Source organism: Setaria viridis, chromosome 9, assembly GCF_005286985.2.
Source record: "Setaria viridis chromosome 9, Setaria_viridis_v4.0, whole genome shotgun sequence".
In the NCBI taxonomy this organism is placed as follows: domain Eukaryota; kingdom Viridiplantae; phylum Streptophyta; class Magnoliopsida; order Poales; family Poaceae; genus Setaria; species Setaria viridis.
Window position 1 is genome coordinate 27,091,332 of NC_048271.2, and position 17,652 is coordinate 27,108,983.

The 17,652-nt window shown below is 45.3% G+C and overlaps 1 pseudogene; it reads right to left on the reverse strand.

Annotated features, from left to right (window-relative positions):
• Positions 1-741: 741 nt before the first annotated feature.
• The window catches only part of LOC140221161 (probable inactive purple acid phosphatase 2), a 119,937-nt pseudogene continuing 103,026 nt past the window's right edge, over positions 742-17,652 (reverse strand).

Genomic DNA, 17,652 nt, shown 5'->3' on the forward strand with positions numbered 1-17,652 from the left:
CTAGGTGCAGATGTGGGCCCCACGGCACGGGCCAAGACTTGGCTGTGGGCGGCTGGCTTTAGCAGCGACCGAGAGCGATGGCGACCTCGGAGAGTGAGCCACTCATGGGGAGAGAGGGAGAAGAAAAAGGAGGGAGGTAGGAGGAAGAGAGAGGAAGAAGAAAACCACCTGACATGTGGGGCCTACTGCCACATCATACAAAACTACACTTAAAACCAGCGAAGGGTAAAAAACAAACGGGTTTGGAAGTTGAAGGACTGCGAGCACCCGATTTTACACATGAGGGACTAAACCCGGGCAACAACAACAATTAGGGGACTTTTTTCTTTTAGATACTAGAAAGAGTATTGGCTTCATCCTCTTCCAATGGGAAAAGACTAGGCTATAGCTTTGAGTGGCCCAAAGCCCAGAGCTGCACATTTCCTTCTTTTTATGTTATTCTTTTTATGTTTTTTCCTCCTTCCATTGATAAAATTCTTAATTAGTTCAAATTCTATTTAAATTCAAACTCTAAATTTAGTGAGAATCCAAAATTAGATAACATCAAATAGGTCATCAGTGTAAATGTCCTCTCACCCAAATGATCATAAATTTAATTATAGAGTTAGAAAGGCCGAAATGGAACTTTGCTTCCAAGTTCCCTCTCAGATACATGGTGCATCATCAAAGACAAACGTTGGTGCATCGCAGAATAGCTTTGTGAAGTCCTCTAAATATGTTACTGTGGAAAAGAAAGAGTAATTACTGACAATAAGGAGTAAGGTTGAAGTAACTAGGATTCCTCATTTTGGACAGGAGTCCATCTTGCAGAGTACTATTTCTTTCTAACACCAAATCCAGCAACGAAACCAAGCAGCAGTGCAAGCATTGAGGGAATATGGGGACCTTGGGGTGTGGTCTCGGTTCCCAGCTTGGCTGGTAGTCCTAACCAGCCATCCTGACCACAACATGTGCAGGAGCACCAGGGTACACAAAGCTCGATGAGGTCTTTAGTCATTGGTAGTTTTTCATGGGGCAGAACCTCTCATACCTGTGGATGTGCCCCCACAGTGCAAATGTCACGTTGTGTTTCACAAAGAGTGGTTCGAGGTGCTGAATCATCTGCTCCCTGTGAGCAGTGTCCTTGGTCTTGTTGCTTGAGGTGTGCATTGGCTAGTGACCCTGGAACACGAGGTGTTCGACTCCGGTTGACATGCTCAAGGTCAGCCTTTATGAAATTGTATTGGTCACTGCCTTAAGCGAAATCAGTTTAGACAAAATGAACACCACCTGCATCAAAGGAGTAGTAGAGATTCCAGGTTTCAGGATGATAGGAACCCGCTAGGGTTGATTCCCGATCTTTCGATAAGAGGGTGTGGGATAACTCGATTGGTGGATGGAGATGACGTTCACGGCCCGACTACAGCCTTCCGAGAACGCTGCACCTTAGCAACCGATACACCACCTCCAATGGCTGCCGTGATCTCATGGAGCGCGTCACCCGGCCACTAGGGCACTCGTCCTACAAGCAATTGAAGAACTAGCAAAAACAAGTATAACAAGTACTGAATTTACTAGATGAAGATGAAGGTTTCAAACTCAATCTTAATAATGACGGGGTTCCGAAGACAAGAATACGAGCAGCTGATCCAGCACGCGTGCTTACAAGCAAGTAGCAAAAGGTAAACTTAATATAAACAAAACCTAACTGTTCTTGGTGGCGGCTAATAGGTATATGAAGGTGGGAGGATGACCACCAGGGTGTTGGGGTCGTGCTCCAACCTAGGATGCATCCCTAATGGACCCAACTTGATACACGGCCCATTGGGCCAAAATAAAGGATCGCAGCACCCTTTGGACAGAAAACCTCTCGGTAGTAATTCGGTCATTGCGACTGCCTCAGAATAAAAATAGATTTCATGAGAATTCCATGAAGTACTTCAATGCCCCAATCCGAGTCCGTATGCGACCGTGGTGACCATCACAAGTTGGTGTTGTCCTGCAGTCCAAATCCAGCCTGCGCGAATCCTTTTCCCTTTCGGTCTTCTCCCTAGTTCCTAACCAAAATAAGAGTGCACGCATCTCCATGGTCTAAATATGATGGACAGGAACTCAAGAGTGAACTTACTTGATGATTAAGTTGACGAGCACGGGTGTGAGTAATAGGACCAAAAACTGGTACTTGTGTCGGTGTGGATGTATCGTTGAGGGTGATGTCCTTATCACAGGAGCCCTAGTGCCAGTATGGAAAGAAGAATTGCCAGGCATTCTGAACTTGATGCTATATGGTATTCCGCATTTGCCTCCACCATCCTTGCCATTATAGATATTTGTAGCCCAAGAGGGTTTCCAAGGTTGGGAAGGCCAGTCATACTCATGATTGCCAATGCATACATGGTATGGAGTATGGAGTATTGGCAGCAATAGATTCGATCTGTTCGAAGAAATGATCCCATAACCATGCATAACCCTCCGCATAGCTGATGTCACCAATATGTGAAATGACTGCAAGTTTGTCGCCAAGGGCTTCAAGGTCACGGAGGATCCATTTCACTATTGATAAACTTTCAAGCGATGTTCGACAGTAGGTGTTGTAAGGAACATAAGTGCCCAATTCACCAAAGAGGAATGCAATGGTCTCATCAGCCTCAGTGTCACGTGATATGAAGCAGTATGTCTCACTCCATCCTCCAGAATCACTACCAACCTGATATAATAGTTCAGGCCTCAAAGGATTAGGTGAAGGTGTATAAAAGAGTATTTGTACAAAATACTGGTGATGTGCAATCACTATTATTGCTGAAACTGAAACTATGAAAAGGAAATATGAAGTCATAATTTTTGTTTGACATTGTATAGCTTGATAGAGTCGGAGTGCCCGATCTTTCGGTGAGTGGAGATAAATTCGACTTGGTGGAAGTAGACCCTCACGATCCGACTACGACGAGCGAACCCGAAGCGCCAATGCAATCGCTGAACCAACTTCCTGTGGTTACCAACCTTGCCAGCGCAAGATCAGCCTGATCACGAAGATCGATTCCTGTCCGCAATCGAAGAACGAACAAGAAAAAGAGGCGAGCAATCTAAATATCACTCGAAGGTGGAGTTTTGAATCACACAAGGACATCGCGTATTTGCGCGTGTTCGAGAGTAGCTAAAGCTAGATGTAAAACAAAACTCAAGTTGTAAACAAAAGGGACTCCGACTAAATAAAGGGGGCGCAGCCCCTGGAGTCCGGAGGAGGCGCCACAGCAGGAGGGGGGGCGCGCGCGACCAGGGGGAGGGCCGCGGCTCCCAACCCTAGGCACCCCACCTGGGCTGCCCTGTTGGGCCATCTTCTTATTCCGCTGGGCCTTCGTTCCTTAACAGCACGATGAAGTTTAATTCTCTCGCACGGGCCCGAGTGATTGGCCCAACTGGATGATCAACTGTAGGCGCCTAAGGTGGAGGAGCAACTGGAGGCGCCTGAGGTGCTGCTGGTGTAGATGTACTCGTGGTGTCCTCATCAGCATTCGGGTGCCGAAATGCACCCGTTTCGCATCGTTTTTCGTGCTGAAACTGAATGCTAAAAAACACTCCCAAACACGTTCTAGTGTATAATTAGGAAGATTGCATGCGTTCGTTGCGAAAAAATCCACCTGTTTTGCATCATTTTTCGTTTCGGAACCGAATGCTCAAAAACACTCCCAAACATGTTCTAGGGTATAATTATGAAGATTTGCATGCGTTTCGTTGCGAAAAAATCCACCCGAGTTTCGCTACCCGGAAATAGTGCATTCGGGTGCCGAAATGCACCCGTTTTGCATCATTTTTCGTTCCGGAACCTAATGCTCAAAAACACTCCCAAACATGTTCTAGGGAATAATTATGAAGATTGCATGCGTTCGTTGCGAAAAAATCCACCCGAGTTTCGCTACCCGGAAATAGTGCATTCGGGTGCCGAAATGCACCCGTTTTGCATCATTTTTCGTGCCGAAGCCGAATGGTCAAAAACACTCCCAAACATGTTCTAGTGTCTAATTAGGAAGATTGCATGCGTTCGTTGCGAAAAAATCCACCCGAGTTTCGCTACCCGGAAATAGTGCATTCGGGTGCCGAAATGCACCCGTTTTGCATCATTTTTCGTTCCGGAACCGACTACTCAAAAACACTCCCAAACATGTTCTAGGGTATAATTATGAAGATTGCATGCGTTCGTTGCGAAAAAATCCACCTGAGTTTCGCTACCCAGAAATAGTGCATTCTGGTGCCGAAATGCACCCGTTTTGCATCGTTTTTCGTGCTGGAACCGAATGCTCAAAAACACTCCCAAACATGTTCTAGTGTATAATTAGGAAGATTGCATGCGTTCGTTGCGAAAAAATCCACCCGAGTTTCGCTACGAGGAAATAGTGCATTCGGGTGCTGAAATGCACCCGTTTTGCATCGTTTTTCGTGCCATAACCGAATGCTCAAAAAGACTCCCAAACATGTTCTAGGGTATAATTAGGAAGATTGCATACGTTCGTTGCGAAAAAATCCACCCGAGTTTCGCTACCCGGAAATAGTGCATTCGGGTGCCGAAATGCAGCCGTTTTGCATCATTTTTCATGCTAGAACCGAATGCTCAAAAACACTCCCAAACATGTTCTAGGGTCTAATTACGTAGATTGGATGCGTTCGTTGCGAAAAAAATCCACCTGAATTTCGCTACCCGGAAATAGTGCATTCGGGTGCCGAAATGCACCCATTTTGCATCATTTTTTGTTCCGGAATCGAATGCTCAAAAACACTCCGAAACATGTTCTAGGGTCTAATTATGAAGATTGCATGCGTTCGTTGCGAAAAAATCTACCCGAGTTTCGCTACCCGGAAATAGTGCATTCGGTTGCTGAAATGCACCCGTTTTGCATCATTTTTCGTGCCGGAACCGAATGCTCAAAAACACTCCAAAACATGTTCTAGGGTCTAATTAGGAAGATTGCATGCATTCGTTGCGAAAAAATGCACCCGAGTTTCGCTACCCGGAAATAGTGCATTCGGGTGCCGAATTGCACCTGTTTTGTATCGTTTTTCGTTCTGGAACCGTTGCTCAAAAACACTCCCAAACATGTTCTAGGGTATAATTATGAAGATTGCATGCGTTCGTTGCGAAAAAATCCACCCGAGTTTCGCTACACGGAAAAAGTGCATTCGGGTGCCGAAATGCACCCGTTTTGCATCGATTTTCGTTCCGGAACCGAATGCTCAAAAAGACTCCCAAACATGTTCTAGGGTATAATTAGGAAGATTGCATGCATTCGTTACGAAAAAATCCACCCGAGTTTCGCTACACGGAAAAAGTGCATTCGGGTGCCGAAATGCACCCGATTTGCCTCGTTTTTCGTTCCGGAACCGAATGCTCAAAAACACTCCTAAACATGTTCTAGGGTATAATTAGGAAGATTGCATGCGTTCGTTGCAAAAAAATCCGCCCGAGTCTCGCTACCCGGCAATAGTGCATTCGGGTGCCGAAATGCACCCGTTTTGCATCATTTTTCGTTCCGGAACCGAATGCTCAAAAACACTCCCAAACATGTTCTAGGGTATAATTAGGAAGATTGCATGCGTTCGTTGTGAAAAAATCCACCCGAGTGTTGCTACCCGGCAATAGTGCATTCGGGTGCCGAATTGCACCCGTTTTGCATCATTTTTCGTTCCGGAACCGAATGCTCAAAAACACTCCCAAACATGTTCTAGGGTATAATTAGGAAGATTGCATGCGTTCGTTGCGAAAAAATCCACCCGAGTGTCGCTACCCGGCAATAGTGCATTCGGTTGCCGAAATGCACCCGTTTTGTATCGTTTTTGTTCTGGAACCGTTGCTCAAAAACACTCCAAAACATGTTCTATGGTCTAATTAGGAAGATTGCATGCATTCGTTGCGAAAAAATCCACCCGAGTTTCGCTACCCGGAAATAGTGCATTCGGGTGCCGAATTGCACCTGTTTTGTATCGTTTTTCGTTCTGGAACCGTTGCTCAAAAACACTCCCAAACATGTTCTAGGGTATAATTATGAAGATTGCATGCGTTCGTTGCGAAAAAATCCACTCGAGTTTCGCTACACGGAAAAAGTGCATTCGGGTGCCGAAATGCACCCGTTTTGCATCGTTTTTCGTTCCGGAACCGAATGCTCAAAAACACTCCCAAACATGTTCTAGGGTATAATTAGGAAGATTGCATGCATTCATTGCGAAAAAATCCACCCGAGTTTCGCTACCCGGCAATAGTGCATTCGGGTGCCGAAATGCACCCGTTTTGCATCATTTTTCGTTCCGGAACCGAATGCTCAAAAACACTCCCAAACATGTTCTAGGGTATAATTTGGAAGATTGCATGCGTTCGTTGCGAAAAAATCCACCCGAGTTTCGCTACGAGGAAATAGTGCATTCGGGTGCTGAAATGCACCCGTTTTGCATCGTTTTTCGTGCCATAACCGAATGCTCAAAAAGACTGCCAAACATGTTCTAGGGTATAATTAGGAAGATTGCATATGTTTGTTGCGAAAAAATCCACCTGAGTTTCGCTACCCGGAAATAGTGCATTCGGGTGCCGAAATGCAGCCGTTTTGCATCATTTTTCATGCTAGAACCGAATGCTCAAAAACACTCCCAAACATGTTCTAGGGTCTAATTACGTAGATTGGATGCGTTCGTTGCGAAAAAAATCCACCTGAATTTCGCTACCCGGAAATAGTGCATTCGGGTGCCGAAATGCACCCATTTTGCATCATTTTTTGTTCCGGAATCGAATGCTCAAAAACACTCCGAAACATGTTCTAGGGTCTAATTATGAAGATTGCATGCGTTCGTTGCGAAAAAATCTACCCGAGTTTCGCTACCCGGAAATAGTGCATTCGGTTGCTGAAATGCACCCGTTTTGTATCGTTTTTCGTGCCGGAACCGAATGCTCAAAAACACTCCAAAACATGTTCTAGGGTCTAATTAGGAAGATTGCATGCATTCGTTGCGAAAAAATGCACCCGAGTTTCGCTACCCGGAAATAGTGCATTCGGGTGCCGAATTGCACCTGTTTTGTATCGTTTTTCGTTCTGGAACCGTTGCTCAAAAACACTCCCAAACATGTTCTAGGGTATAATTATGAAGATTGCATGCGTTCGTTGCGAAAAAATCCACCCGAGTTTCGCTACACGGAAAAAGTGCATTCGGGTGCCGAAATGCACCCGTTTTGCATCGTTTTTCGTTCCGGAACCGAATGCTCAAAAAGACTCCCAAACATGTTCTAGGGTATAATTAGGAAGATTGCATGCGTTCGTTGCGAAAAAATCCACCCGAGTTTCGCTACACGGAAAAAGTGCATTCGGGTGCCGAAATGCACCCGATTTGCCTCGTTTTTCGTTCCGGAACCGAATGCTCAAAAACACTCCTAAACATGTTCTAGGGTATAATTAGGAAGATTGCATGCGTTCGTTGCGAAAAAATCCGCCCGAGTCTCGCTACCCGGCAATAGTGCATTCGGGTGCCGAAATGCACCCGTTTTGCATCATTTTTCGTTCCGGAACCGAATGCTCAAAAACACTCCCAAACATGTTCTAGGGTATAATTAGGAAGATTGCATGCGTTTGTTGTGAAAAAATCCACCCGAGTGTTGCTACCCGGCAATAGTGCATTCGGGTGCCGAATTGCACCCGTTTTGCATCATTTTTCGTTCCGGAACCGAATGCTCAAAAACACTCCCAAACATGTTCTAGGGTATAATTAGGAAGATTGCATGCGTTCGTTGCGAAAAAATCCACCCGAGTGTCGCTACCCGGCAATAGTGCATTCGGTTGCCGAAATGCACCCGTTTTGTATCGTTTTTGTTCTGGAACCGTTGCTCAAAAACACTCCAAAACATGTTCTATGGTCTAATTAGGAAGATTGCATGCATTCGTTGCGAAAAAATCCACCCGAGTTTCGCTACCCGGAAATAGTGCATTCGGGTGCCGAATTGCACCTGTTTTGTATCGTTTTTCGTTCTGGAACCGTTGCTCAAAAACACTCCCAAACATGTTCTAGGGTATAATTATGAAGATTGCATGCGTTCGTTGCGAAAAAATCCACTCGAGTTTCGCTACACGGAAAAAGTGCATTCGGGTGCCGAAATGCACCCGTTTTGCATCGTTTTTCGTTCCGGAACCGAATGCTCAAAAACACTCCCAAACATGTTCTAGGGTATAATTAGGAAGATTGCATGCATTCGTTGCGAAAAAATCCACCCGAGTTTCGCTACCCGGCAATAGTGCATTCGGGTGCCGAAATGCACCCGTTTTGCATCATTTTTCGTTCCGGAACCGAATGCTCAAAAACACTCCCAAACATGTTCTAGGGTATAATTTGGAAGATTGCATGCGTTCGTTGCGAAAAAATCCACCCGAGTTTCGCTACCCGGCAATAGTCCATTCGGGTGCCGAAATGCACCCATTTTGCCTCGTTTTTCATGCCGGAACGGAATGCTCAAAAACACTCCCAACCATGTTCTAGTCTATAATTAGGAAGATTGCATGCGTTCGTTGCGAAAAAATCCACCCGAGTTTCGCTACCCGGAAATAGTGCATTCGGGTGCCGAAATGCAGCCGTTTTGCATCATTTTCATGCTAGAACCGAATGCTCAAAAACACTCCCAAACATGTTCTAGGGTCTAATTACGTAGATTGGATGCGTTCGTTGCGAAAAAATCCACCTGAATTTCGCTACCCGGAAATAGTGCATTCGGGTGCCGAAATGCACCCATTTTGCATCATTTTTTGTTCCGGAATCGAATGCTCAAAAACACTCCGAAACATGTTCTAGGGTCTAATTATGAAGATTGCATGCGTTCATTGCGAAAAAATCTACCCGAGTTTCGCTACCCGGAAATAGTGCATTCGGTTGCTGAAATGCACCCGTTTTGCATCGTTTTTCGTGCCGGAACCGAATGCTCAAAAACACTCCAAAACATGTTCTAGGGTCTAATTAGGAAGATTGCATGCATTCGTTGCGAAAAAATGCACCCGAGTTTCGCTACCCGGAAATAGTGCATTCGGGTGCCGAATTGCACCTGTTTTGTATCGTTTTTCGTTCTGGAACCGTTGCTCAAAAACACTCCCAAACATGTTCTAGGGTATAATTATGAAGATTGCATGCGTTCGTTGCGAAAAAATCCACCCGAGTTTCGCTACACGGAAAAAGTGCATTCGGGTGCCGAAATGCACCCGTTTTGCATCGTTTTTCGTTCCGGAACCGAATGCTCAAAAAGACTCCCAAACATGTTCTAGGGTATAATTAGGAAGATTGCATGCGTTCGTTGCAAAAAAATCCACCCGAGTTTCGCTACACGCAAAAAGTGCATTCGGGTGCCGAAATGCACCCGATTTGCCTCGTTTTTCGTTCCGGAACCGAATGCTCAAAAACACTCCTAAACATGTTCTAGGGTTTAATTAGGAAGATTGCATGCGTTCGTTGCGAAAAAATCCGCCCGAGTCTCGCTACCCGACAATAGTGCATTCGGGTGCCGAAATGCACCCGTTTTGCATCATTTTTCGTTCCGGAACCGAATGCTCAAAAACACTCCCAAACATGTTCTAGGGTATAATTAGGAAGATTGCATGCGTTCGTTGTGAAAAAATCCACCCGAGTGTTGCTACCCGGCAATAGTGCATTCGGGTGCCGAATTGCACCCGTTTTGCATCATTTTTCGTTCCGGAACCGAATGCTCAAAAACACTCCCAAACATGTTCTAGGGTATAATTAGGAAGATTGCATGCGTTCGTTGCGAAAAAATCCACCCGAGTGTCGCTACCCGGCAATAGTGCATTCGGTTGCCGAAATGCACCCGTTTTGTATCGTTTTTGTTCTGGAACCGTTGCTCAAAAACACTCCAAAACATGTTCTAGGGTCTAATTAGGAAGATTGCATGCGTTCGTTGCGAAAAAATCCACCCGAGTTTTGCTACCCGGAAATAGTGCATTCGGGTGCCGAATTGCACCTGTTTTGTATCGTTTTTCGTTCTGGAACCGTTGCTCAAAAACACTCCCAAACATGTTCTAGGGTATAATTATGAAGATTGCATGCGTTCGTTGCGAAAAAATCCACTCGAGTTTCGCTACACGGAAAAAGTGCATTCGGGTACCGAAATGCACCCGTTTTGCATCGTTTTTCGTTCCGGAACCGAATGCTCAAAAACACTCCCAAACATGTTCTAGGGTATAATTAGGAAGATTGCATGCATTCGTTGCGAAAAAATCCACCCGAGTTTCGCTACCCGGCAATAGTGCATTCGGGTGCCGAAATGCACCCGTTTTGCATCATTTTTCGTTCCGGAACCGAATGCTCAAAAACACTCCCAAACATGTTCTAGGGTATAATTTGGAAGATTGCATGCGTTCGTTGCGAAAAAATCCACCCGAGTTTCGCTACCCGGCAATAGTGCATTCGGGTGCCGAAATGCACCCATTTTGCCTCGTTTTTCGTGCCGGAACGGAATGCTCAAAAACACTCCCAACCATGTTCTAGTCTATAATTAGGAAGATTGCATGCGTTCGTTGCGAAAAAATCCACCCGAGTTTCGCTACACGGAAATAGTGCGTTCGGGTGCCGAAATGCACCCATTTTGCCCCGTTTTTCGTTCCGGAACCGAATGCTCAAAAAAACACCCCCAAACATGTTCTAGGGTATAATTGGGAAGATTGCATGCGTTCGTTGCGAAAAAATCCACCCGAGTTTCGCTACCCAGCAATAGTGCATTCGGGTGCCGAAATGCACCCGTTTTGCATCATTTTTCGTTCCGGAACCGAATGCTCAAAAACACTCCCAAACATGTTCTAGGTTATAATTAGGAAGATTGCATGCCTTCGTTGCGAAAAAATCCACCCGAGTTTCGCTACGAGGAAATTGTGCATTCGGGTGCTGAAATGCACCCGTTTTGCATCGTTTTTCGTGCCATAACCGAATGCTCAAAAAGACTCCCAAACATGTTCTAGGGTATAATTAGGAAGATTGCATACGTTTGTTGCGAAAAAATCCACCCGAGTTTCGCTACCCCGGAAATAGTGCATTCGGGTGCCGAAATGCAGCCGTTTTGCATCATTTTTCATGCTAGAACCGAATGCTCAAAAACACTCCCAAACATGTTCTAGGGTCTAATTACGTAGATTGGATGCGTTCGTTGCGAAAAAAATCCACCTGAATTTCGCTACCCGGAAATAGTGCATTCGGGTGCCGAAATGCACCCATTTTGCATCATTTTTTGTTCCGGAATCGAATGCTCAAAAACACTCCGAAACATGTTCTAGGGTCTAATTATGAAGATTGCATGCGTTCGTTGCGAAAAAATCTACCCGAGTTTCGCTACCCGGAAATAGTGCATTCGGTTGCTGAAATGCACCCGTTTTGCATCGTTTTTCGTGCCGGAACCGAATGCTCAAAAACACTCCAAAACATGTTCTAGGGTCTAATTAGGAAGATTGCATGCATTCGTTGCGAAAAAATGCACCCGAGTTTCGCTACCCGGAAATAGTGCATTCGGGTGCCGAATTGCACCTGTTTTGTATCGTTTTTCGTTCTGGAACCGTTGCTCAAAAACACTCCCAAACATGTTCTAGGGTATAATTATGAAGATTGCATGCGTTCGTTGCGAAAAAATCCACCCGAGTTTCGCTACACGGAAAAAGTGCATTCGGGTGCCGAAATGCACCCGTTTTGCATCGTTTTTCGTTCCGGAACCGAATCCTCAAAAAGACTCCCAAACATGTTCTAGGGTATAATTAGGAAGATTGCATGCGTTCGTTGCGAAAAAATCCACCCGAGTTTCGCTACACGGAAAAAGTGCATTCGGGTGCCGAAATGCACCCGTTTTGCATCGTTTTTCGTTCCGGAACCGAATGCTCAAAAAGACTCCCAAACATGTTCTAGGGTATAATTAGGAAGATTGCATGCGTTCGTTGCGAAAAAATCCACCCGAGTTTCGCTACACGGAAAAAGTGCATTCGGGTGCCGAAATGCACCCGATTTGCCTCGTTTTTCGTTCCGGAACCGAATGCTCAAAAACACTCCTAAACATGTTCTAGGGTATAATTAGGAAGATTGCATGCGTTCGTTGCGAAAAAATCCGCCCGAGTCTCGCTACCCCCGGCAATAGTGCATTCGGGTGCCGAAATGCACCCGTTTTGCATCATTTTTCGTTCCGGAACCGAATGCTCAAAAACACTCCCAAACATGTTCTAGGGTATAATTAGGAAGATTGCATGCGTTCGTTGTGAAAAAATCCACCCGAGTGTTGCTACCCGGCAATAGTGCATTCGGGTGCCGAATTGCACCCGTTTTGCATCATTTTTCGTTCCGGAACCGAATGCTCAAAAACACTCCCAAACATGTTCTAGGGTATAATTAGGAAGATTGCATGCGTTCGTTGCGAAAAAATCCACCCGAGTGTCGCTACCCGGCAATAGTGCATTCGGTTGCCGAAATGCACCCGTTTTGTATCGTTTTTGTTCTGGAACCGTTGCTCAAAAACACTCCAAAACATGTTCTATGGTCTAATTAGGAAGATTGCATGCATTCGTTGCGAAAAAATCCACCCGAGTTTCGCTACCCGGAAATAGTGCATTCGGGTGCCGAATTGCACCTGTTTTGTATCGTTTTTCGTTCTGGAACCGTTGCTCAAAAACACTCCCAAACATGTTCTAGGGTATAATTATGAAGATTGCATGCGTTCGTTGCGAAAAAATCCACTCGAGTTTCGCTACACGGAAAAAGTGCATTCGGGTGCCGAAATGCACCCGTTTTGCATCGTTTTTCGTTCCGGAACCGAATGCTCAAAAACACTCCCAAACATGTTCTAGGGTATAATTAGGAAGATTGCATGCATTCGTTGCGAAAAAATCCACCCGAGTTTCGCTACCCGGCAATAGTGCATTCGGGTGCCGAAATGCACCCGTTTTGCATCATTTTTCGTTCCGGAACCGAATGCTCAAAAACACTCCCAAACATGTTCTAGGGTATAATTTGGAAGATTGCATGCGTTCGTTGCGAAAAAATGCACCCGAGTTTCGCTACACGGAAAAAGTGCATTCGGGTACCGAAATGCACCCGTTTTGCATCGTTTTTCGTTCCGGAACCGAATGCTCAAAAACACTCCCAAACATGTTCTAGGGTATAATTAGGAAGATTGCATGCATTCGTTGCGAAAAAATCCACCCGAGTTTCGCTACCCGGCAATAGTGCATTCGGGTGCCGAAATGCACCCGTTTTGCATCATTTTTCGTTCCGGAACCGAATGCTCAAAAACACTCCCAAACATGTTCTAGGGTATAATTTGGAAGATTGCATGCGTTCGTTGCGAAAAAATCCACCCGAGTTTCGCTACCCGGCAATAGTTCATTCGGGTGCCGAAATGCACCCATTTTGCCTCGTTTTTCGTGCCGGAACGGAATGCTCAAAAACACTCCCAACCATGTTCTAGTCTATAATTAGGAAGATTGCATGCGTTCGTTGCGAAAAAATCCACCCGAGTTTCGCTACACGGAAATAGTGCGTTCGGGTGCCGAAATGCACCCATTTTGCCCCGTTTTTCGTTCCGGAACCGAATGCTCAAAAAAACACCCCCAAACATGTTCTAGGGTATAATTGGGAAGATTGCATGCGTTCGTTGCGAAAAAATCCACCCGAGTTTCGCTACCCAGCAATAGTGCATTCGGGTGCCGAAATGCACCCGTTTTGCATCATTTTTCGTTCCGGAACCGAATGCTCAAAAACACTCCCAAACATGTTCTAGGTTATAATTAGGAAGATTGCATGCCTTCGTTGCGAAAAAATCCACCCGAGTTTCGCTACGAGGAAATTGTGCATTCGGGTGCTGAAATGCACCCGTTTTGCATCGTTTTTCGTGCCATAACCGAATGCTCAAAAAGACTCCCAAACATGTTCTAGGGTATAATTAGGAAGATTGCATACGTTTGTTGCGAAAAAATCCACCCGAGTTTCGCTACCCGGAAATAGTGCATTCGGGTGCCGAAATGCAGCCGTTTTGCATCATTTTTCATGCTAGAACCGAATGCTCAAAAACACTCCCAAACATGTTCTAGGGTCTAATTACGTAGATTGGATGCGTTCGTTGCGAAAAAAATCCACCTGAATTTCGCTACCCGGAAATAGTGCATTCGGGTGCCGAAATGCACCCATTTTGCATCATTTTTTGTTCCGGAATCGAATGCTCAAAAACACTCCGAAACATGTTCTAGGGTCTAATTATGAAGATTGCATGCGTTCGTTGCGAAAAAATCTACCCGAGTTTCGCTACCCGGAAATAGTGCATTCGGTTGCTGAAATGCACCCGTTTTGCATCGTTTTTCGTGCCGGAACCGAATGCTCAAAAACACTCCAAAACATGTTCTAGGGTCTAATTAGGAAGATTGCATGCATTCGTTGCGAAAAAATGCACCCGAGTTTCGCTACCCGGAAATAGTGCATTCGGGTGCCGAATTGCACCTGTTTTGTATCGTTTTTCGTTCTGGAACCGTTGCTCAAAAACACTCCCAAACATGTTCTAGGGTATAATTATGAAGATTGCATGCGTTCGTTGCGAAAAAATCCACCCGAGTTTCGCTACACGGAAAAAGTGCATTCGGGTGCCGAAATGCACCCGTTTTGCATCGTTTTTCGTTCCGGAACCGAATCCTCAAAAAGACTCCCAAACATGTTCTAGGGTATAATTAGGAAGATTGCATGCGTTCGTTGCGAAAAAATCCACCCGAGTTTCGCTACACGGAAAAAGTGCATTCGGGTGCCGAAATGCACCCGTTTTGCATCGTTTTTCGTTCCGGAACCGAATGCTCAAAAAGACTCCCAAACATGTTCTAGGGTATAATTAGGAAGATTGCATGCGTTCGTTGCGAAAAAATCCACCCGAGTTTCGCTACACGGAAAAAGTGCATTCGGGTGCCGAAATGCACCCGATTTGCCTCGTTTTTCGTTCCGGAACCGAATGCTCAAAAACACTCCTAAACATGTTCTAGGGTCTAATTATGAAGATTGCATGCGTTCGTTGCAAAAAAATCTACCCGAGTTTCGCTACCCGGAAATAGTGCATTCGGTTGCTGAAATGCACCTGTTTTGCATCGTTTTTCGTGCCGGAACCGAATGCTCAAAAACACTCCAAAACATGTTCTAGGGTCTAATTAGGAAGATTGCATGCATTCGTTGCGAAAAAATGCACCCGAGTTTCGCTACCCGGAAATAGTGCATTCGGGTGCCGAAATGCAGCCGTTTTGCATCATTTTTCATGCTAGAACCGAATGCTCAAAAACACTCCCAAACATGTTCTAGGGTCTAATTACGTAGATTGGATGCGTTCGTTGCGAAAAAAATCCACCTGAATTTCGCTACCCGGAAATAGTGCATTCGGGTGCCGAAATGCACCCATTTTGCATCATTTTTTGTTCCGGAATCGAATGCTCAAAAACACTCCGAAACATGTTCTAGGGTCTAATTATGAAGATTGCATGCGTTCGTTGCGAAAAAATCTACCCGAGTTTCGCTACCCGGAAATAGTGCATTCGGTTGCTGAAATGCACCCGTTTTGCATCGTTTTTCGTGCCGGAACCGAATGCTCAAAAACACTCCAAAACATGTTCTAGGGTCTAATTAGGAAGATTGCATGCATTCGTTGCGAAAAAATGCACCCGAGTTTCGCTACCCGGAAATAGTGCATTCGGGTGCCGAATTGCACCTGTTTTGTATCGTTTTTCGTTCTGGAACCGTTGCTCAAAAACACTCCCAAACATGTTCTAGGGTATAATTATGAAGATTGCATGCGTTCGTTGCGAAAAAATCCACCCGAGTTTCGCTACACGGAAAAAGTGCATTCGGGTGCCGAAATGCACCCGTTTTGCATCGTTTTTCGTTCCGGAACCGAATGCTCAAAAAGACTCCCAAACATGTTCTAGGGTATAATTAGGAAGATTGCATGCGTTCGTTGCGAAAAAATCCACCCGAGTTTCGCTACACGGAAAAAGTGCATTCGGGTGCCGAAATGCACCCGATTTGCCTCGTTTTTCGTTCCGGAACCGAATGCTCAAAAACACTCCTAAACATGTTCTAGGGTATAATTAGGAAGATTGCATGCGTTCGTTGCGAAAAAATCCGCCCGAGTCTCGCTACCCGGCAATAGTGCATTCGGGTGCCGAAATGCACCCGTTTTGCATCATTTTTCGTTCCGGAACCGAATGCTCAAAAACACTCCCAAACATGTTCTAGGGTATAATTAGGAAGATTGCATGCGTTCGTTGTGAAAAAATCCACCCGAGTGTTGCTACCCGGCAATAGTGCATTCGGGTGCCGAATTGCACCCGTTTTGCATCATTTTTCGTTCCGGAACCGAATGCTCAAAAACACTCCCAAACATGTTCTAGGGTATAATTAGGAAGATTGCATGCGTTCGTTGCGAAAAAATCCACCCGAGTGTCGCTACCCGGCAATAGTGCATTCGGTTGCCGAAATGCACCCGTTTTGTATCGTTTTTGTTCTGGAACCGTTGCTCAAAAACACTCCAAAACATGTTCTATGGTCTAATTAGGAAGATTGCATGCATTCGTTGCGAAAAAATCCACCCGAGTTTCGCTACCCGGAAATAGTGCATTCGGGTGCCGAATTGCACCTGTTTTGTATCGTTTTTCGTTCTGGAACCGTTGCTCAAAAACACTCCCAAACATGTTCTAGGGTATAATTATGAAGATTGCATGCGTTCGTTGCGAAAAAATCCACTCGAGTTTCGCTACACGGAAAAAGTGCATTCGGGTGCCGAAATGCACCCGTTTTGCATCGTTTTTCGTTCCGGAACCGAATGCTCAAAAACACTCCCAAACATGTTCTAGGGTATAATTAGGAAGATTGCATGCATTCGTTGCGAAAAAATCCACCCGAGTTTCGCTACCCGGCAATAGTGCATTCGGGTGCCGAAATGCACCCGTTTTGCATCATTTTTCGTTCCGGAACCGAATGCTCAAAAACACTCCCAAACATGTTCTAGGGTATAATTTGGAAGATTGCATGCGTTCGTTGCGAAAAAATGCACCCGAGTTTCGCTACACGGAAAAAGTGCATTCGGGTACCGAAATGCACCCGTTTTGCATCGTTTTTCGTTCCGGAACCGAATGCTCAAAAACACTCCCAAACATGTTCTAGGGTATAATTAGGAAGATTGCATGCATTCGTTGCGAAAAAATCCACCCGAGTTTCGCTACCCGGCAATAGTGCATTCGGGTGCCGAAATGCACCCGTTTTGCATCATTTTTCGTTCCGGAACCGAATGCTCAAAAACACTCCCAAACATGTTCTAGGGTATAATTTGGAAGATTGCATGCGTTCGTTGCGAAAAAATCCACCCGAGTTTCGCTACCCGGCAATAGTTCATTCGGGTGCCGAAATGCACCCATTTTGCCTCGTTTTTCGTGCCGGAACGGAATGCTCAAAAACACTCCCAACCATGTTCTAGTCTATAATTAGGAAGATTGCATGCGTTCGTTGCGAAAAAATCCACCCGAGTTTCGCTACACGGAAATAGTGCGTTCGGGTGCCGAAATGCACCCATTTTGCCCCGTTTTTCGTTCCGGAACCGAATGCTCAAAAAAACACCCCCAAACATGTTCTAGGGTATAATTGGGAAGATTGCATGCGTTC